This window comes from Pezoporus occidentalis, unplaced genomic scaffold (assembly GCF_034315485.1).
Source record: "Pezoporus occidentalis ecotype Australia unplaced genomic scaffold, CSIRO_AGI_Poc_V1 ctg89, whole genome shotgun sequence".
NCBI classification, from domain to species: Eukaryota; Metazoa; Chordata; class Aves; order Psittaciformes; family Psittacidae; genus Pezoporus; species Pezoporus occidentalis.
The window spans coordinates 2459659-2481965 of record NW_026916253.1 but is presented as its reverse complement, the minus strand read 5'-3'; the positions used below and the strand labels follow the sequence as shown (position 1 = coordinate 2481965).

The following is a 22307-nucleotide window of genomic DNA, read 5'->3' as shown; positions in this document are numbered from 1 at the left end:
TTTGCACACAAATCCCCCAAATCCATTTTATCTGCTGAAGTCAGATTATTATTTTTTTTTCTTCTCTTTCTATGCATGTTCAAAATAGCATAGGCCTTTGGTGAGTGAGAGATGATGTCCGCACAGCAGTCTTGGGAAGTTGTATGGGAAGATGGCCTTCACAATACCATGTTCTGGTGTTCCTCTCCTCCAGAAAGCATGCTTATAATGTGCTTTCAGAGAACAAGCTCACCCGCTTCCCCTGGAAGTTGAGTTCATAAAACCTCCCTCTTCTTCAGCTTTCAATCTGAAAGAAGTGAACTCTACCTATGTCTTTAACAGAAGGGATATTTAGACAGTACTTGTGAACACGGAAACAGTATCTATCTTTTGGACTAATAGCTTACCTTCTTTATAAAAGTGGGTAAGGACTGCTACATATAATCACGTGGAGTGAATGTCCATTTAGCTTTACTAAAAATCTTCACTGCCAACTGAAAAATTTAGATTATTCAATATGTAACGCATTTTAACTATCAGTGCAATGGCTGTTTACTAGCTCTCTGATTTTCTAAATTTTTTATACAAAATACTATTTTATGAAGATACAACATGGCATGTTTTGACACAGTCCTGCAGGGAGAGATGCAATTGAGAATGCTATGCAATGATACATTCTTTTTCTTACACATAATGTATTTGTGAGCATCGTACATTCAGGCAAAAGTGTTAAGCTCAGTAACTCAGATCTTTACATCTCTGTAGGATTTTAACGGCTTTAGCAGTTTTAGCACAAAGGTAATAGTTCCAAATGTAGTATTAATAATAAGAAATGAAAAATAGTTTATTCATTTTGTGTACAATAATGATAATAAGCATGTTACTATTGAAAGGTTTGCCCGATATTAGTTACATTTCTCCATTTTAGTAGAAGTGGTTTATGTTTCAAAAATTCTCTAGAACAGTGGTGATGAAGCAGAAATAGACTTGATTTTTGACACTTAAATTCAATGTCATTGTCAGTTAATACTTTTTTTTGTAAATTATCAATAATAATGATTAGGAAAACCTAACGACTTACCTCTTGTTTTCCTTTTGTTAGAGCTAGACTTCATATTTCCTGTCTTTCATCCAGGTTGTCTTCAAGTTTCCCAGATATTGGAACTTCCTGAACAACGTTTTTTGTGGATTTGCTACAGTTGCATAGGTGTAAGGTGAAGGAAATCCTCTTAGAATATTTTCCCTCAATTTTTGTTTTTCTAATGGTAACATCTATTCCTTTCTCACCAGCAATCACAAGAATTCCATTTTACATTCTCCAAACCCAGCTCACCTAATTAAAATAAAAAGGTAAAAAGCTTGCTTTATAATACTAAATGCAGTAGTTCGGTAGGAAAAAGAAATCCAGTGAATGAGTTTTTAATACTCTGATAAATCATAGGAATACCTTTTATTGCCCCATTAATTTACTACTATATACTGTAAATAATAATTCATAGCAGCGCCATTTTGCTAACTTGGATGGAGTTGCCACCATGACCCTTGGTAATGCTGCAGTAAAAGATTAAACCTTTTGAACTGTAGGTGTGGGTGAATGTCTTTTATGGGAAGTAACACAAAGTTTCAGAAGCTGAATTATTAATCTTTTGTGAATTAAAGTTGAACCTGTTAGATAACTGTGAAAGCTTTATAAACAAATATCTGATAACTAAATGAATACATTTTGTCATGTATGTAAGACTTTAGTGTATTGTACTTTTAAGAAAAAATGGAGAGAACTGAATGTACTCGATTATAGGAATTTGTGTATTATTATGGATAAATGTTCTACAGAGGTGTATAAATTAAGACTATTACGAAATGAAAAACAATAGTTTTCCCCTTACATTTACTTTTTGGAACTTACAAGTGATTAGACTAACTTGACGAAGGAATCATAAAACATTTTTCTTACATTGACAGGTTGGGTATTTTTGGTAATACATCCCTTAGTGCTCACTGACACATTTGTTTGAATTCTGAGTGGTGGTTTGCTTTCTATGCTTTAAAGCAGAAAAATGTATTCCACCTTTGCAGCTAATCCAGAAGGCAAAGGTAAAACTGATATATATTTTTATTTTTAGGTTTCTCTATTTTAAAGATGTCAGGGCTCAAATTCAGTAGTAGTTAGCTAGGGAATACTGCTATATCCACTAAAGATACAGTCAGATGACATATGACTGATGAAATTCTTGAGATTATGAATTAAAACTGTGATTAATTTTAGAATACTGTAATCTGCCTACAATGCTGTGAAAATCAAACTTAGTGGTATGGTTGATAAATTGCTTTTCATGTTAATCCTTTTAAAACAGAAGTTTTCCATCACTGTGGTATGTGCTGAACTCCTGTAGTGCCACCTACTTGTAATCTTTATTGCATTTGTGTCTTCAGTTTGTCTTTTTGTGGTATCTGTAGCTCATGAACAAGCTTTTTACTACTGATCAGTCATTTCAGGATGTACTAGTATGATGTTGTTAATTGATAGCTTATTTATAACCAGAGCTCTTGTGTCGATTTCGTAATCTTATTTTGAAGTTGCTTGGTATTAGTACACTCATTTCCTTGGTACACCTGTATGTGTATGTAACCATAAATTCTCTGTGGCTGGTTATCTGCTTGGTTTAACACTGCTTTTCGTGTGATGTGCTCTTTGATATTAATTTGCAGTAGATATAACATGAGTAAGAGAGTTCCTATTCCAAAATTGCCAGCTCTCTGATGAACTATGGTGCAATTAGTGATCCTTAAACGGTATGTGAAGAATGTCTTGGTTTCTGCAGCAATCTCACTGAGCCAGGGCAGGACATTCAGTCAGAAACCTTCAGGTGAAGATTGTGACTGGAAATATGTTAACTAGAATAATAGAAGTAATTCATAAACCACACCTCCCCAACAACCCTTGTAGAGTCTAGAAAGATTTTCCACAAGCTGATAAAGTTGACTTGCAAGTGAGTAAACAGGATTGTACTGTGCAGGATAAATTGTCTCAAAACTGAATAATTTATAGCTTTTAATACGATTATTAATATTTACCTTGGTGGAAGCTAACATAGTGTCGTGGTTTAAGCCCAGCAGGCAACCCAGAACCACGCAGCTGCTTGCTCACTTCCCCCACTCCTGGAGGGATGGGGAAGAGAATCGAAAGAATGTAACTCCTACGGACTGAGATAAGAACAGTCCAGTAACTAAGGTATAACACAAACCACTACCGCCACCAGTAATAATAATGGTAAGGGAAATAACAAGGGAAGAGAATACAACCAATCACCACCTGCCGACAATTACCCAGCCCAACCCAAGCAGCGATCTAGCCCTTCCCGGTAGCTGCCCCCAGTTTATTTACTGGGCATGATGTGCTGTGGTATGGAATACCCCTTTGGCTAGTTTGGGTCAGGTGTCCTGTCTCTGCTTTCTCCCGACTTCCCCTCCTCCCTGGCAGAGCATGAGACTCAGAAGGTCCTTGGTCAGAGTAAAGATTCTGATCAGCAACTAAAACCATCGGTGTTATCAGCGCTGTTCCCAAGCTGAAAGTCAAAACCACAGCACTGCATCAGCTACTAAGAAGGAGAAAAATGGCTGCTACTGCTGAACCCAGGACACACAGCTATAGGAACAAGACAGGACAGCAGTAAGAGTAATGAAGATCTTTCCAAGGAATCAGTGACTCCATCTTCTGGCTGCAAAGAGAAACTTAAGCATTTCAATTGAGTGAGGATAAAGGTGGAAAATACTAAAAGGTGTTCTCAGAATTAGCATTCAGAAAATGAAATGCAAGTACCAGTAGCAAATAGATATGATGTTAGTTCCTCCCTTATTATTATTATTTTTCCTGCAACAACTTTCATATGCTAGGATTAATATATTGTAAGTACATCTCAAAAAAATTTGTTACATCCATTTTGTATAGGAAAAGTTGGTTCAAATAATTTTTTGAGAACAATGATATTATCTTGCAAATGATGTAGGAATTTTGTCAATACTATGGATTACTGTTTGACATGAGAATGCAGTAAAGCAGGTGTATTTACCTGATAATGAATGCATGTCGGTATATGAGATATATCGTTAACATTTGTAAAAAGGCATTTAGGAGCCTAGTTAATTTCTTTTAAGAATAGCTAGTCACTCCAGAAATTATTATCCTTTTGTTAGGAATTGGCTTGTATCAGGAAGATCTGTGATAATAAAAGATAGGCTGAATTCTACAAGTCGATTCCTTACTCAGCCAAATGATTTGCTGCAGAGACTGGTGAAACCCTCAGCCTGTAGGAGGGAAGCAAAGCTGGCCTTTCCATTCCCTACTCATCTCCATGTTGAGACCAGCTTTAGTGCAGAGAGGGAACATCGCAGTTTATTTTGTGATCTAATTTCAGTTTAGTAGCTGGAAATGCCTATTTCACCTTGTGGAGATAAAAGATAAAGTTGAGAGTTTTCTCTAAATTGCTTTTACTCTGGATGTATACTCATTTAAATCTTAAAGAGACACCTCTTTCAAGATGTGCTTGCCCCCCAGGTGCTTGATATTATCAACACTGGCAATCTCAGAATCATATAAGATTTGAAAAAAAAAAAAAAAAGAGAAAAATAAATGGTTAAAGAAAATCTGCATTTAGACTTTCTTTTATAGATATGATCCTACAAATAATTTGTTATTTTAGTTCACATCAATTTTTAAGAGAATTGGGATGTATGTAGCAAAGCAAAATTACCAAATTATATTGTAGCAGTATACCAATTTCAAAGGATGTAGAAACTGACAGTAAAGATTATTTGTATATATTGAGCTTTATGTACATGCCTAAACAACAACCTATTTATGGTAGCTTGTAACCTATGTGTACAGTTGGATAAACAGTTTAACTATTCATGTGCATTATTTTTATATGATGGAGTTCAGTACAGTAAGTACCCCCAAAAGGATAATACTGCTCACTCCTCTTGTGCTGGAGAGACCAGCTGGGACTGGCCATTTAGGGCTATCAGTAAACCAGTACTGTGCCAGGGTGAAAGGAAGCATATGAATCATAAATGTAGCATGCTTCACCTGTTTTGTTGCTAGCTTTATGATTTCATGCTGCTTAAGCATTATGATTTTGTGATTGAACTGTCTGTTTTCCTCCCTTGCAGTGTAATAAGATGACATTGAAGAAAACCCTCCTGTTTGGGTTATAGCGTGTTTAAATATATCAACATTCGATCTGAATTCCTGAAATAGCCCTGATTTGCCCTCTATTCTTTTCAGTTTGTGAGTCTGCACTCTTTTCTAAATTACTGCGTGGATACTTCAAAGACAACAGTAACAAGAGTCAAGACGTTCTCTTCAGTTTGAGAGTGTTTGACTCCTGTTTTATTGTTTGTTTTTTTTTCCCTGTCATCTTCTGTACATATTTCATGCTTGTTATACAGTTAATAGAAACAAGGATAAAATGGCTGTAACATTTTTTGTGCCAGTTTAATTCCAGATTTCAGTATGAGATTTTATATTAGATATCCGTATTTAGGATACTGCTTTTTAAAAGAATACCCCATTTCTGATGAAGAGCTCTGTGCTAGAAGGTCCATTAGAAATGACAATGGTAAACTGAACTCTTTTTTATTAAATAAAATCAGTCTTTAAGACACTTCGAAACAGTAGATGCAGCAATCTACTTTTGATAAGTTCTGCAATAGGCTGTCATAAATTTTGTTTTAGCTTAAATTATGGTAACTCCAAAGATGATCCAACTGTGTCGGACTGTGCCCTTTGTGGCTATTATTCAGGAGCAGATTGGCTGGATTGCTCCTACCAAAATTTCTCATTTCTGCCATAATCCTGGCATATGATATATGCGCCCTCTGATGGATTTAGCTACTGATAGAATTAGCTGTCAAGTTAAACCATCTTTAAGAACTGAAGCCATGATACTGTTCAGATTCACTCCATGCTTTCCACTAGGCAACTAAAATGTGGTTGAGCTGGAACCAGTACTTAGAGGTGTTCCTCCTCCGTTTCCTTGAGCATTCTGTAGATTTATTGATGTTTAAAAACCTTGAAGCAAAGAAGAAACCCCAACTCTGGGAAAAGAACCAGGTGCTTTTCAGGACTTCCTACAACACTTCTGTGTCACCCTAAGTACTCTCAAACCTGTGGTGCGAATAGGAAGAGCACAGGCCTGGTCATGTCCAGAGCTTTACTACTATCTTTGTCATGTATAAAGTACCTAATATTAGTGTTCCATTTAATGTTCCAAAAAAATTGGTAGATACTGTTCACTGTAATCCACATTTTAATTAAGTCACTGTTTACTAAATCACAGCTGGAACCAGACTGGTAATAATGTGTTTACGTATAAAGGTGCGGATAGGCATCTTCTAGAAGTACAGACTTCTGTATTTCTCACTAATCTTCAAATAGTACTCAGAGCTCATTCCTTTTTTTTTATTACAAATTGGATGCTAACCTACATCCTTTTCATCATTTTAGGCTTCAAAGTGGCTGCTGATCTGTCATTACTTTGCTGTAAAACGGGTGTAGATTTTCTTGCAAGTGTGTGAGGCACATTGTATTTGGTAACATTATAACGCGTGCCTCACAGCTATGGGACTGGGAATTGCATCTCCATGTCTATGAAAATCTTCGTTAAGGAGCCTGTGTTTGTCTCTCTGAGTGCAAGTGGTAATTTTGCCAGAGGTGTCAGTGAAAAGAGGAAGGCAGTAGATATGGTTAAATCCTTGTCCCCTTTCCTTATTTCTACAGTGGTATTAGGAGCCTTGAAAGTTCCCAGACTGCCAGGTCCCTTCAAAAATCATCCTGAGTTCTGGCAACTGAGAGTCATCTGTAGTTTGTTTAGATAATGAGCTAAAATATGATACTCAACTCTTTTATTGTAAGGCCAAGTAGAACCCAGACAGTACACCTGTAGTAGAAAAGAGTAGTTTTTCTTTAAGTTAATTAACGTCTGAAACTGAAACTATTAGAAATGTTTCATACTATTTTATTTCTGCTTATTACTTCAGCCAAAGAATAGATAAATATTTTTTTTTTTTTTAACAGAAGATACTGTCTCACTCTAGAAGATCTTTCTTTACTTTTTCAAAGAAAAAGATGGAAGTTTCATTTTGAATTCAGAGGAAGCAAGTTAAAACTTAGTTAATTTGTGAGTCTTAGACATAAGAAATGAATAAAAGGATTTGATACAGTAACATGTCATTTAGATTGTTCAAGTTTATTTGAGAGTTTTCTCCACTTCTTCTGTATAACATATTTAACTTTTATCAATGTAGTGTTTTATGCCTTGGATTTTCATAGTACATTTGCATTTCTGATGCTGCTATTAGACAGGAGCAATAGAACTCAATAATAGTAGCGAGATTGACACAAATGTGTTAGAAGGAGAAGCTACAGAGATGAAAGTTTTCAGCTATCACTGTAAAGCCATGCCTTACAGAAACCCTCAGGACTGATGACCACTGCATTTCAGATAAAAGAGTGACATTGGTGTAAAACAGATTTAAAAACAATTTGCTTCAAGTCTCTCTGTTTCCTTTAGTATTATGAAACTTTTGGGCTTGAGCTTGCAGTGTTTTCTTGTTACTGAATGTTAGAAACAATAAAAAAGGTTGTTTTTTTTTTTAATATATGTATATAGTACAACAATTGTGGGCTGTTTCTATGAGAAGGAATACCAAATAACAAGATACTTATGAAAAATCATGAGTATTGCCAACACAGTAACAAGAAAGAGAGAGATGTAAAACAAAGTAAGCATCCACTGTGTTCTGTTTAAATAGTTTCCTGTTCACCTTCCTGGAAAATTATCCATTATGGTGGATTCTTCCATACACATTGCTAACAGAGCTGAAATTGGAACACTTAGCCAAATACAGAAGTCATTTGTTGCAAAACAGTGTTTTTTAAGTTCTCAAACCTACGCTGTCTTAATCAGTGGCGGGCTTCTCTTCTGCTTTTCTCTTGAGATGAGACTACATGAGAGATGACTCTACATATTATTTCTTTAGTAGCCTCTTTACTAGGCTTCTCAATAGTGAGTTCTGACTAAATTTGAATATCTATTATGAATAAGTCTACTGGTCAATAAAAGTAACCATCAGTAGAAGAAAGGCCTACAGCAAGAGAATGTGTTTAGCCAATTCGTCCCACAGTTTGACATACTCTGCCATTTGAGACAGTTTGGTGGTCTAAGGCATTCTCAGTGAGTTGATATCCTCTTGACCTCTGCGCCCTTTTCAGCAGCTGGCAACCTAGTGGGTCTGAAAGAGATACTTGTGTTTAGGTACGTGTAATGAGCCCACTCAGTAAGATGCTAAAAGTTGGCAAAATTTGTGAGTGGGAATGAAAAAGGATGTGAAAAATGCACTCAGACCATTGGAATATACACACAGCCCCCAGTAGTTATAGGGAGGTGAATAAATTCTAGAAAGACAGTAAAACAGGAGGAAATTTTATTCTTTTAAAATTGTTTTTAAGTAATGTGAAAGCTCCTGTTAAATCCTCTCCATTCTCAGCTATATCATATGATGAATTGTATCTCTGTACAAATTCTGTCTGCTGAAGGCTGAGGACAATATTTTCTGGTCCTTTGCTGAGGAATACCGAACAGATGTTCATGGATCATGATGTTCTGTTTTCCATTGATCAATAACTGTTATCTGTCTCCTGAAGAAGCCATTTTCTGTGTTTAGAAAAAGAGCTCTCCCTGGGGAAACTGAGGCAGCACGGGTTTTAGCGATGTGTTCAAGATAGTATGAGAAGTTTGTAGCAGAGCTAGGAATAAACACCAGAGCTCTTGATCTTGGTTCTTTAAGTACAAGGCTGTATTTTCTCTTTGGCAAAGCCTTCTTTCAGCTGTGCTCGTACCTCATTTCATCTGGCTGGACATGGTAGTGCTCTCTGTAACATAGTTAAGTTTTTAAAGGTGGAAGTGGTTTAGGAAAAATATACTTCAAAATACATTTGCACCTGTGCAAAATATATTTCAAAGTAGATGTTCAGCTCAAGTAAACATCTTGAAATCTTGAATTGAGAGGATGGTTTACATGCTGTAATAATTGGAAAGTAAAGAACAGAAAATTAAAAGGTATTATAAAACTAACTGTTTCAGGCAGAACTGCCAGACTTCTAGGTGAAATAATTAAAATCCTTGGTTTGTTCTTTTTTTTTTTGGCTTGTTTGTTTGTTTGATTTTTTCTCATGGTAAATCACAGAAGTGTCTTTATTCTCTGTATATGTTAACTGCCAATCCAAACGCCCATGCTGTCCTGCATATTTCCCTATATGAAAAAATGAATATGAATGCCTGACTATTGCAATAGCTCCAGCTGCTGAAACATTTCATTCACAAAGAAGCTGTTTATGTTAAAAAAGACAAAAAATCCAGAAGAAAAATCCCCACACAATTAGATCAGGTGCAGAGGAAATAAGTTCTGTATTCCTGGGCCTTTCATCAGCAGAATGCCTTTTGGTATGTATGCTATTAGCTAATTTCAAGGAGTCCTTTAATCCTTCAATTGCTATTAAAATGGGGTTATAAGATAGTGAGACTCAGATGCTGTCTTCTGGATATATTGTGCTTTCCTGAGATGAAAATAATGATATATTAATTATATTTCAATAAAAGTAGCCATATTTGTGTGAATACTGCATAGATGCATGATTGAAATTGAAGGGTGGGAAAAAATAAGGATAGAAAAGAAAGGAGAAACAACAACAAAAAGAGCACAGCGGCTGCTTACAACTACCTGAAAGAAAGATTATCTCTTATCCTGGTTTCCTATTGCTGAATCAAATGTGATGTGATCAGGTCACTCCATGTAAAATGCTGTAAGAATGTGATCTGTACTTCATCATTATAAAATTCAAACATTCTTGAACCTTTTATTCCACCCTGTTCATATTTATCTTTTTGGTCCTGCCTTCATTGGGTACCACATTTATATTGATAAATTGTAGGTACTTGGAGATGTATTGATGGGCTGAAGACAGTTCAAAATGTAGAGTGCTGTGGCTTTGCATATCATTACACCTAGCTTGCTCTTTGCCTCTTGAAAGCTGTCGATTTGTGCATTATTGCTATTCAGGCTGATAAATGACAGTAATTGTTCTTAAGTTGAAGAGCTGGCTTAATGTGGTGACTTGCTTGGGAATTCTGAGCACTGGGGTTAAATTAGTGCTCCACTGGTTCTAACAAAATGGTCTTTTCAGCTCAGAATAGATACTTAATTGAATTACTTTAGTTTTCATGCATTTTGCAGCTTTGCATTTAAAGAAAAAATATTCATAACAAGATCAGGGTATTCAAAGCTCTTCATAGGGAGGTCAGGCTCAGTATGTGCCCCCACTTCAAGGCACCTGCTCCCAGTGGTGCTACCACAATTAAAAAAAAAAAAAGAAAAGGTTGAGAGGGAGAATATGTTAGTCCTATGATGGCACTGAAAAAGACATAAAAAAAATTAGATGGAGATGTGTCCCTATTCTTTTTTCCACTGTCCCAGGGGCACACTTACAAAGATGAAATACAATTTGTGGGATTTTTTAAAGTAATGTTTTTTCCAAGTGTAGTGGCACTGATTTTTCATCATATTTAAGTCTAGGAGTGATGTCTTAAAGCTTCTGTTAATTCTAGAAAAAGACAGGTTTTTTCAGGTATAACTCAAGAATTCCTCATGAAATTTTGATTATTATTATTTTTTTTCCTTGAATATGCCCACATGATTCAAACCAAGAATTCTAAATTTTCAGAAGTTGAGTGTGACTTGTGTTGAATTGTTCACATTCTGCACTGCTTATGTGTGCAGCAGTACAAAGTAAGGCTCACAACTGAAATGATCGAGTGCTTCAAGTTTCCTTTCTTCAGGCAGTTGTGTTTATTTTAAAGTGTCTGTATGGTTCTTTTGGGTAACAGTTGGGCATTTCCAGTTCCCACATTGGTGCAAAAGAATTTCAGATCAGATTAAAAAAATTGAGTTGTTAAAGAAGAAGAAAACAGGATTCAGTGTGAAATTTATTTACTTTGTTGTTTACTTTCTCTGTAATGACTTACTTGTTTCACATATAAATATTGAGTAGGATTAATCTCTTTCACATGAGATAGAGAAATTGTTTCCTTTAACCTACAAAGTTAATATATTTATTAATAGTCTTCTGTAGTTCCAAGCATATTTGGAATTTCCTAGGTTGGCATCATAAAAATATTAAGTGAGAATTTTAGTCACAACCTTACTGCAAGATTATCGTCTTCTTATTTATAACTGCTGTAGCTTCAGTCTATAATGGATATTTTCAAACAAAAGTTATGAAAACACTGGAAAAATAATAAATACAATATTTGTTTAGTCATTTTAGAAAACAGGAGTCCTTTTCCTTAGTCTTAAAAAGGAAGATTATTTACAGTTGTAGACAATCAGTGGATAATGTAATCAGATGTATCTTCTTCTTTTGTAGACTTGTGATTGTTACTCTATGTAATTCAAGGTTAATTCTCATTCTCTCATCAGAGCTGTTTTTTTTTTTTTTTTTATTTATTTAAATCGGTCACCTACATCTTCCAATTAATCCCCTACCACCTTCTATGAGTTCAAGTACAGATTTGATGTTTGGGACCATTGAAGACACTTCATGGGTATGCAGATGTACCCAGCATATGTTTTAGTTGATCCAAGAGTGTTCTTAAAGTTGACAATAGAGCAGGGAGACAAGGAGGGTTATATTATCTATTGTGCATATATGAGCCTTACTCTTTTGGATTACTGATGTTAAAGTAGATAAACTTTTTATCACTGGAAACACTTGTCAGCTTTTAGGGGGACATTTATGCTGTTTATATTAGATATTGGTGTTCGTCTACTGAATGTAAAAGAAATTATTGGTTATATAGACTGTAAAAAAATTCGGTTTTCTGCCTTCCTATTCTTTTGCTGCATTACAAATTTCTTACCTCTACAGCTGTTTGTGTGTTACTGTGCTAGAATGCATTGAAGATAGTAGTTAATTTCTGTTTCCTCCATTTTATGTCTCAAATACATTTCCCAGTAAGAAAAGCCTCATTATCTGACTATGATAATTTTGAAAACATAGATTTTCCTCAAGCTGCCTTTTTAGTATTTTTTCTTCTCTTATCTGCTTTAAAGATAAACAAATAGTCATTTCATACTTTTATAATAGGAGAACAGCGTTAACTGACTTCATAGGGAGGTGGACTTAGGCCTTGTGTGGATACTGTATTTTTTCTCAATTTTATTCAACCAATTTTCTTGACTGAGCTCATTTTTTGTTATTCATGAAACCTAAAGCCGTTGCAGCATAAACCTTAATGGATGCTATCTTTCACATGCTGATCTTCACGTGCTCAGTTTTCTTGCAGGGTCTCTGATAGAAGGTTAAAGAATATTGTGACTAAGGCATATATTTTATTTTACTTCATCCACTCCTCTCCAATTCATTAAATCTTTGCTATTCAAGTCAGGATAAAGAAGAAACTATGAAGGTTCAGCTCACAAAATAACTTTGAAAATATATAATTCAGAAATTTTATGCTATTGGGCACATTTAATATCCGTCCTCAGCTTTTGTGTAGTGCTAATGTGTTCTTTTTTTTTTTTTTAAGAGATTAGTTATTATTTTAAAGAAAAAAGTTTAATCTTTTTAGTTCCAGGAGAACTCTGAAAACACAGACCGCTTGTTATAGATTTGTCTCTGGCAGTGTTAAAAGTATGTTGTATGTGTTTAGGTTAGCTATTAGGAAGAAATTCTTCACTATGCGGGTGGTGATTCCCTGGCACAGGTTGTCCAGAGCTGTAGCTGCCCCATCCCTGGCAGTCTTCAAGGCCTGTTTGAACAGGGCAGGAAGGTGTTCCTACCCATGGCAGGGGTTTGAAACTGGGAGATCTTTAAGGTCCCTTCCAACTTATGGACTGAAATATCATTTGTGAACTTTTTACTTCAATCACTTGGAATTACAAGTATTTTAAATTTACTAATCAATGAGAGATTGCTTTTAAGGCCTCTTGATTTAGAGGCAAAGTCAGGTACTATAAAGTCCAAACTACATCTGTAATTCTAATATGACATGGAGAAAAGGGCTTGTTTGTTTTAAGGTACTAAGCATCTGCAGGTTCCATAGAAGTGAGTTGAAATCCTGAAGAGATGGGCAGCTCTGAAAATCCAATGTTTAGTTAAAAATTTTTGTGTAGTTCACTGGCTCCTTTGTTTTTGTTTTTTTTTTTTTTTTGGGGGGTGGTGGTGGAGGATTTTTTGGTTTTTTTTTTTGGTAGCTTTCTCTGTAAAACGAAATTTAATTTCCCTTAATTGAAGTGTTGGAGTATGGGAAAGATAATACTAAGGAGAAAAGTAAGAGAAGCATTTTGAATGGGAATGTATTTTTTTCTCCATGTATTTTATTCTTCCTTTTAAAGGATTATTAAAAGTTTTAAAATAATGTGGTTTTGTGGTTCTCCATAATGCTGAATCTATAATTATCATTTTCAGCTGGTTGACTGTCTGTTGACCTAATGGAAATTCTCTGTAGTTACTGATGTTACTTTAATCCCTTTGTCTGACTTCCTTCAGCTCTTCAGGTGGTGGTGGCTTTAAGTTTAGAGTGATCATGTTTGCTTCTGGATTTGTCATACAGCCAGGCTGCTGATGGCTGGTCTTGGCTTTTTTATCTTTCTGGGCATAACTTTTCTTTGCACATGTATGCACTGTTAATGTGATCCAGTAGGAGATAACTATGCTAATATTTCATGGTTAAAAAGGGGAATGGGGAGGGTTTTGCTGCCTGCTTTTTTACTTTCCAATGTTAATCTGTATGTTGTATATAGATAGAATGGATCTTTAGGCAAAATTCTTATTTAAAGTTGATTTAAATGTTATGTCCTGTGTGATGTACCCTGTAGAATAATGTTTTCTTCTAAAAGGATGAGCTCTTCCACTGTAGGCATGCAAATATTGTTGTAGCAACTTATGTATCACCCTTAATTTAAGTTTGTTCAACCTTTTCAAGTCAAAAAAAAAAAAAAGGTTTTCAGTGTCTTGAAACTGTTACCCATTTTTATGTGCTAAAACTTGCATGTTCCTGAAATTCTTGTGTTTCAGCTAAAATGTTTTAAGTGTTTCTGACAACTAGATTGAAATAGTCTTCCATCTGTGTTTTGGAAGTTTCAATGTTCACTTTCTTTGCAATATATGTGGGGCAGGAGGACACATTTGTTCCAGTTGGGCATTTTGGTGGTCATATGAAAAAAAAAGTCAGCGCTTGGACATACTTCTGTGTGTTTAGTAGAAAGTTTAACTTGTCAGTATGTTTGCTGCAGCCAAGGTCAAGATTTCTGTTTTGGAAAAAGTTATGCTGGAATGAAATTACATCTTGAAAGTGTTATCCTGCAATTTTAATGTTTGTTCATGAATCATCCATGGTTGACCAAGGAGGAAATTCTTTCCTGTTAGGGTGGTGAGGCACTGGAATAGGTTGCCCAGGGAAGCTGTGAATGCTCCATCCCTGGCAGTGTTCAAGACCAGGTTGGATGAGGCCTTGGGTGATATGGTTTAGTGTGAGGTGTCCCTGCCCATGGCAGGGGGGTTGGAACTTGATCATCTTAAGGTCCTTTCCAACCCTAACTATTCTATGATTCTATGACACACTGATAGGAATAATGTCAGTATTGTGAAAGCATTAAGGATTAGTTAGGGATCTGGAAGTTGTTCCACCACCTGTGTAGTATTCTCTTGCATATTCATTATTGGCTAAATCATTGCAGGAGTTTTGGCACTCTGATTTGGGTTTCACATGTGTTACCAAGATCATTGATGGGATCCTGCTGTAACAGAAAGGACATTTGAAAAATTACAGGTGAAATAACAGTAACCCAGTTCCAAACCTGACTCACAGAATCTTTCTTTCTTTCTTACTTAAAGGAGTAAAAAGATGTCATGATGATTTTGTTGTTAGTGTTTTTTTTTTTTTTTAAGTCTTAATCTTCAGTTGCATCAACTGCCTCTACCCCAACATTTCTCTCTTCCCTAACACTTGCTACAGAACCTTGTTAAACTAAGTAAATGCAACTGGTGCTGCAATCACAAACCACCTAGGGGAAATCATTTATAAGGGTGTTTCTCAGTTCAGCAGTTGTAGCAATTCCAGTGAATTTTCTGTGTTCTTGTTTTCCTGCCTGCATTTGAAAAACATTCAGTCCTTTATGACAGGAGAGGTATGTGCATAGAGTTTATAAATATATATGTCTGGTATACAAATCATGCTTTTTTGTGTGAAAGATTTAGAAAGGATTGTTTGATACAATAGTGGCTATTTGGTGATGGGTTAGGCTTTTGCTCATCTTTGAATACGAAAGCTATGGAAGAGTGATCAGTAGGTAGACTGAACAATTTTACGTCACAAATTGGGTGTACTATTGTCATGAGACTGGCATAACATTTGAGATTTTATAATGCAGAAAATAATTGTTCTTTGTTTCCTTTGTGAATTCAGGGTTTTTTTTTTTGTGGTTCCTTACAGTGTTTAGATTTCTTTTATAGTCAAGAAGCTTAGGAATTTCCCCCTCCCCTTCTTTGACCTTCTGTAATAATTTCTTGTAAAGAGCTGAACGTTCAAGGAAATATAACTTTTATGATTGGCAGCATAAAAAAGTGTAATGTTTTCTGACTGGATTTCATCATCTATTATACTTAAATTGTGGCATGTCATGGTGGACACATTTTAGCAGTTAAGCTTCTTCCTACCATCTGCAATATGCAGAGTATGTGTATTTGTAAAGGAATGAGCTAGCAAGATTCTTAATTTTTTGGATAGCGACACCTGATTAAAACATGGTATACATTCATATGAAGCAACAAGAAAATGAAGAGGAATTTGCAGCACTTAAAAGAGACTTCATATTTATACAGTAGGATTCAGGTAAATGTAAAAGGTGCAAATACTTCCCTCCTTGGTTACTGTTTTTGAAAACAGTGGTACTGCGTATATCACAGATGAAAGTGCGTAAGCTTTTCCTGTTGCATACTTAATCTGTAAGAATATTTCATGCTTTGCAGAAATTAGTTAACAATTTCAAAAGTTGCACAAGCATGGTAGCTTTCCCCAGCATCTTTAGATAGAAATATGGAAAGCAGGAAAATCCTAGACTCTGGAAAAGCTGCTGGAAGAAGTATCTGCCTGAGTGGGGTCTAAAATTCAAAGATTCTTGGGTCTTTTCATAATTCATGTAATTCATTTTGCACAGGTTTTTTTAGACTTACTTCTGTGGGACCTGTGATAATGCAAACAAAGCAAGTAAAGCTCTAGTAGTAAAATACACCTTCATTAAGTATAATCCATTTCTAATTTAAAAAACCCTTATTCTCTGTGAACTTTTTTTTATAGTATTCTCCCTAAGTGTAAGTGGGGAGAGTCACAGAAGGACAGAAATATTGAAGTCTTCAGTAATTGCGTTTTCCCTGGTTTTCTTCTAAAGAAATGTTTGGAAGATATTTTTGAGGCGTTGAAATTTTTTTACGTGGGGTTTTCTTTTTTTTTTTTTTCCCAGGGAAATAGGTACTAATATTAACAAAGAGAATAGAGTTCTTAATGATGTGCTTTTTTTTTTTTTTTTTATGCCTTGCCTTCTTTAATGTGTTTTCCAATTTCCTAGTAGGCAGGAAGCTAGATACATGTGTGGTTTTCCCTGTTGACACCCTGCAGTGTCCCTGCAGAATGCATTAATTGTATTTAAACTTTTGTGGTTTTGAACTTTCGTGTTGTCTGTGAATGATGTAGTGATACATTAGTATCATATATGGATTAATAATATCATTATATGGATTAGTATCACTGTATAGATTAGTGATACATTATCAAAAGTGATACACTGCTTTGTACAGGAATGCATAATGAATTTTGAATGCATTTTAAATACATTTTTTTAGTGCTTAATGAATACTGTGTAAGGAACCAAACATGGAGAAAATTTCATGTTTATGTTCCTTCTTTTTTTTTCATTTCTTAATATGTAACTGAAATGGGGAAGAACAACAAAAAACACCCAAAGCCAAATTACTGTTACCCCCTACCTTCTCAAACGCTTAGTGTCCTGTCAACTGAAGAATGATGTGTGTCAAATAACTTTGAGGAGCGGTTTTTGTTTCTGACTCTGGGCAAAACTAAGAACTAGGAAAATAAGGTTCTCATTCTCTAGAGCTCTGTGAAAGGAAGCTTGAACTTCTTAGAGCATGAGTGGACTTGCATTTGAATCCAAAATTTGTTTTTTTTCGGCTACATACCTTCCAAAGGGAAGTATTTCCTTTACATTTTAAGGAAGTAAATATTTTTTTTATGCCAATTTCCCTGAAAAGTGTTCATGAACTACATTAGCTTCATTTGTTCAACTGATTTCTTTTGACAGAAATGGAAAATATTATGTATACAATGAACATATGACTCTACAAAGCAGACCATGATGTTTGCTCTTGTAGGCATTACTGTATATGAAGCTAGTGGATTATAGAAGTGATTTGATAAATGTATAAACATTTTCAGAATGAGGAGTTCTCAATTCGTCATCTTTTCTGTACTATTTCTGCCTACAGCAGCTTGTACTTCAGGATCCTAGCTTACTTACTGTACTTAGGTCTTTGAGTTGTTTCTGTGTTTGACTTTGTTTCCAGAAAAACACAACAAACCTGAGATCATTACAGCATGCCATAGTAATTAATAACCTTTAGTTTCTGTTTCTGGAGGAGACGTGATAATTTTAAAGGATATTTTAATCTAAGATCAATTGGTAGAGAGATAAGGGAAAGCATTAGCTTGTTTTGTTCTAACAGATGAATTTGTTGCGAAGACTGACCATCAAGTGGCTGAGATAGCTTCATTATTTTAGATGGATAGCTAATTACTGTCCTTTTGTTATTATTCCTATTTCTGTCCTTCATGTGGTGGTTGTGAATTAGCTTTGTTCCATTTTCTAAAGTATCAGGCGTTTTTATACATTTGGTATATTGAATGGCAAATACTTGATGTAAAGTCTGCAGTTTTACTCCATAACCAGATTGTAAAATATGAACTGAATTAATCATAACTGCAAAGAGTAATGGCACATTTTCTCTTATTTTATCTTTACTGCCTTTCAGATCGTGGTTTAAAACCTTCTACATCTGGTGCACAGAATGAGGCAGCAGCTTTGGTAGTGGATAGCAAGAGGCAAAGGTCAAACCAGAGGCTGCACAAATATTGTGCACTGGATTTATTGTTTTAATTAAGACTGTGGCAGTTCATCATAAACAGTTTATGGTGTTTTTGCACAGTGCAGCATTTTGAAATCAGCTGTTTTAATGAAAACATAATGTCATATCTGTCAAAGTTCTAAATATTTTGAAAGTGAAATATGAAAACAAGAACTTTAATTCTGGGTTTACTGGGATTAGCTCTTGGAATTGTTTTAAAATCCCTTATGTGCCATATCACAGGTAGCATAGTTCTGTGTTAGAGAGGGAATGGAAAGTACTATACGGAGATTGTTATTTAATTGTGAAAATATATGCTGAGGGTTAATGTATTGAAGGACAAAGCTGTTATGATTTGCATTGGAATGCTAGAAGTAAGGCATAAACAGAGATAAGGCTCTTCCTTCTTCATAAACAGTATGTAAATGCTGAGTTCTGATTGTGCTTAAAAAAAAAAACAACAAACCCAACCCCCCCCCCCTCCCCAAATGGAGGAATCCTTAAACCTGGAAAGAAAGAAATATGCTGTGGGTCATATGATGCCGTGATGTATTAGCATCAGGGTCTTTGCAGCTAATTATTTACAAGGCCTAATGTCTTCCTGTGGAATTTAAGGCTGAGCATTTTGTAGTCTAGCTAGTTTCTAATATTGTTATGTATTCATGTAGATATGTAAGGCAATTTTGGTTACATTTTTTGTATGGTCTGATAAAATATTTGTATAATCTGAAAATTGTATTTTTGTGGTATTCTCCTTGGAAAATAGAAATTAAGTCTGTCATTAGATGCTAGGCCACAGTAGTTGACTGAACAGGGTAATGTATGTTGCATTTTGTGCTATACTTGGTCAAGTTTCATATATATCGTATTCCATGTTATTTTATTAAATTTAATATCTGCACTTCCTATTACCAGACATGCCTCTCATTCAAAGCACAGAGGCACAGTTCTCTAATCAGAAGTGACAAGCTATATACTTTCTTTCAGCCATTATTTGGTAGCCTAGAGCAAGGAGCTCTGTTTCCTTGAAAATGTTTTGAATTGGGTTATTTTTATTGAAGTATTAAAGTAATTCTTCAGATTTTAGGCTATTATTTAAGTACTTTTGGGGGAATGCAATAACCTCTGGATTCTCTAGCCTTTGTTATGTTAACAATTGTAGCTGCTAAATGTATCTTTTTAATGCTTGTTATGTAAGTGTCTGGAAAAATCATCTGATTGATAGAAACTAACAATATTTAGGAAATAAACAAGATTAGTTGGCTAAATTAGTTTTCTATTGAAGTATAATATGAAAGTGACTCACTATTTAAATATACTGCTAGAGTATGGTGACTATACCTTTACCAGCAAATGAACAAGGTTAACTGTTTGCTAATATGTTGAACATATGAACAATATGAACATATGAAAAGTTCATGTTTGGCAGATTTAATCTTAGAGAATCTGGATGTTATAGTTTCCTATCTTAAGGCAGTCTGTTGCTTCCAATGATGTTGGTTAAAGCTCTCTAGAAAAACATCTACTATTTAGGTTTGCTGGATATCTTTATTTGGAAGGACTTGGAATCTCTGCTAATTTTATAACTCCTTTTCCATTTTTTTAAGATATAAATCAGTGTGGAAATGTCAAAAGAGGTAGAGTAGATTTGCTATTGAAGGAGAAAGGAAGCAGTTGTCCCAAACTTCAAAGATGGGTGGCCTTTGCACCTCTTCTGAAATAGTAAGCATCAAAGAGAAACCTCAAGGTGAGCAGCTTTACTGTGGGTGTAGTCTTTTTCAGGTACAGATGTTTATGAAAGGTGATCTTAATGCATTGAACACTTCTGTATTGCTTCCTTTGTGTTGTGTATTCATGTGGGGAGATGTGTGAAGTGTAAGAAAAGAACTGCCAATATTTCTTAGAACTGGGTGAACAATGTGAAGAGATGCAGAGTGTTGTTAGCAGGTCTCCCTGACATCAAAAGAAGTATTGCCCTTTGTTAAGTGGAGACAGTGAGCCTTGAGAAACTTTGCAGTGATGTTGATGTACACAGGAGAGAAGGATAATGCTAAGGAGCTAACTCCAAACTTGAATAAGGATCTATTCTTCTAGGCAAACAACATTTTTCCCAGAAACAATTTAATAATAAATTTCTGCCAGTTGTAGGCATTATTCATATATTCTTGCCTTTGTAATCTTGCCTTTTTTTTTTCTTTCCCTTGAGTTTGTGTTAGCTTTTGAGAGCTTTCTTTTGTTAGTATGCTTGATTGATACTGCTTAATAGGACCACGGTATTAACAATCAACTTCCTTTATCAGCATTTTATGCAATTTTGGTGTATTTAAAAATGCAGTGGGACTTAATAGCAATGTTTGACCAGGATTATCCTAGATCTAAACAGAGACTTGTGTGTATATTATTGCTTCCAAATTTTGTTATTTTCTAATTCAGATGAATGAAAATGTAGCAGATCCACAGGCAATGTAGATAGTGCTGAGCAAGGAAAGAGAAGTAGAAAGTACTCATGAGCATGGGAAAGTGGGAAGACTTGCAGAAAATGTAAGAAGTAGGTATGCTGAAAACGGGATTAAGTTCCATTTTACTGGCAGACACAGTGGTTTTGTGTGTAGTTTTCATTAAGTAATTACATGCATACTATACTGTTTGATTTGCAAACGCAAACTGTATCACATGTACAAAATAAATGACTGTTCTATGGAAAATATGGCCCCAAATAGAATTCGGGAATGACAGTTCTTACAGTTTGGTGGAATTAAGAGTTACAATTCAACTATGTAATTAACTTCTTTGAAATGAATTTGTCACTATGTGAAAAACAAGAATAGGTAATATTGAAGTGGTTAATACTAAAATAAATGAAATGGGCAAGAACTGATGTGCTCTAATAGAGTAAAAACCCATCAGAGGTGACTGAAACATGTTAGAAATTAAAACATTAATAATAACCAGCAGTACCCAGAGAGAATGAAAACGTCAACAGAGTAATGACATTAAATGTCCAAAATCTTCTGTAAGATGCTGAGTGATACTTTGAGAAGATACAGAGTGGCAGGAGAGGGCTTCAGGTAGAAATGGAGATGAAAAATACAGGACATTCTGAGAATAGCTGAAGGCAGTGAACATATTAGGGGGAAATATCTTATTCTGGCCCTGTTTTCTTCATACCTTCTGCTTACACCCAGTGTTGGTGACAGAGTACTGTATTAAATTTCCGGTTGATCTGCTGCTGTGACTTGAGCTTTAGAGTCTGAGTGTGCATCACCCTGAATGGTGTGTGAGTGATGGAGAATCCTTACTTCCGCGCCTACTGGCAGTAGGAGTGAGTGGCATCTCCTTCTATCTGCAGACACATGAGGAAAGGTTAAGTGCCTAAACAGACATGCAAGGGCATGCCATGACATTCCCCAGTACCCTGACCACTATCTGGCCTCTGTTTTTGGGGTGAAGTTGGGTTATGGCCTTGGTATACAACTACAGAAACAGCTTTAAAATGCTTCTGGGTTCCCTTGGTTTAATGTAAGAATAGTCAGCTAAATGTTGCTTGGTACTTATTACATGCTATGTCTAGTATTTAAGGGTACTTTAGAGATGGTCCTGCAAGTTAGGAGTATGTAAGGCTGCTGGTACATGCTAAACTCTATAGTAAATGCTGACGCAGGATATACTTCACACTCAACAATCTGCTTCATAGGATATCGTTCTGCGTTACCCAGAAAAATGACTGTCAGAAATTTGTTAGCAGTGGAAGCATGTGGGGAAAAAGATTGCTCTTCCTATTCTGCAGTAATATGGGCTACTTTTAACCTGTTTTTATTCACTGCTTATAGCAATCCAGCATGCTGGATTTGATCTGGGTGTTGCTTGGTGAACTGTTGTGGCAAAAGTAAGTCAGACTAGGTAGGACATGTGATTCCTTTTAGCCTTCAAAAAATTTATGGATCCTTTTCAGACGTGGATCTGTAGCACTATTAATGCATACTAAAATTTGTTCAGTTCTTTGTTAAAATGACATGATACAGCTTTCACTTAAGAAAGAGGTGAATAATTTCATTAACATATAAAGCAAAACCTT

At 35.4% G+C, this 22307-nt stretch overlaps 1 long non-coding RNA gene across 2 annotated transcripts in view; it reads left to right on the top strand.

Moving 5' to 3' along the window:
- LOC134156630 (uncharacterized) overlaps positions 1 to 21517 on the top strand; it is a 39155-nt gene extending 17638 nt beyond the window's left edge. The window contains exons 1-3 of one of the 2 annotated variants that reach the window (XR_009961982.1): positions 15049 to 15225; positions 19840 to 19979; positions 20666 to 21517. This is a non-coding gene — a long non-coding RNA (uncharacterized LOC134156630). Of the gene's footprint in view, positions 1 to 15048; positions 15226 to 19839; positions 19980 to 20665 lie in introns of those variants that run through there. The other variant, XR_009961983.1, reaches the window with a different exon arrangement.
- The last annotated feature ends 790 nt before the right edge of the window (positions 21518 to 22307 follow it).